At 50.2% G+C, this 741-nt stretch overlaps 1 protein-coding gene across 5 annotated transcripts in view; it reads right to left on the minus strand.

Moving 5' to 3' along the window:
* Positions 1 to 741, minus strand: part of adgrl3.1 (adhesion G protein-coupled receptor L3.1) — a 138,701-nt gene that overhangs the window by 107,619 nt on the left and 30,341 nt on the right. The window lies entirely within an intron of this gene.

Consider the following 741-nt stretch of genomic DNA (forward strand, 5'->3'; position numbering starts at 1 on the left):
CAGAGGGTTGTCTTTGAGCCTGCCGCTCCCGATTGAGTGGCTGAGGACTTCTGGGCATCTGTGAGCAGATCTCTATAAAATCTATACTATGGTAAGTGCACACACTAAGCTTCTGTGCACTTTCTAAAACCCTGTATGGTAAGGGTTACGCGTTGTTAGCCTCGTTCTCTTTCTCTGAGTTGGCTTAGGCCCCGGTACTCGCCTTGGGCTCCACTCAACTAGTGTGTCTCTGCTGATACACTTTTAAAGCATTGCTCCCCTCACTGTAGAGGGTTATTTATGAGCATTGTGCTTTCTTACGAGCGTTCGAGTTCTCTCCCCTTCTGAGGAGTTGAATTCCCCGCTCCGTGGGCTGTTCTCGTGGTGGTGTTTAGCAGTGCTCCCCTCTATCAGAGGGTTGCCTATGAGCACAATTCTCCTTTTCTGAATTCGGAGTTCTCCTCTCACGTGGAGAGTCGAGTTCACTGTTTTCCCAGAGCATCTGGAACCGGCAACATCAGGCGAACTAGGCCCTTCCTCTGCCTCCCTGATGCGCTGAGTTTTCGGCTAAGCTTGCAGTACGCTTACCCTTCAGGATTTCTAATGAACATGCTGTAGGTCGAGCCCCCTCTCGGCTGAGAGCTGGGTGTTATGCTCCCTCAGCTAGGTAACTTACTGCTAGCCATTCCAGCATTATACCATGAGGATGAGTTGATGCTTCTCAGACGTATTGTTCTTGGGATGCGCCATTTCCATCTATGG

Source organism: Sinocyclocheilus rhinocerous, unplaced genomic scaffold, assembly GCF_001515625.1.
Source record: "Sinocyclocheilus rhinocerous isolate Xijiao unplaced genomic scaffold, SAMN03320098_v1.1 scaffold1648, whole genome shotgun sequence".
Taxonomy (NCBI): Eukaryota; Metazoa; Chordata; class Actinopteri; order Cypriniformes; family Cyprinidae; genus Sinocyclocheilus; species Sinocyclocheilus rhinocerous.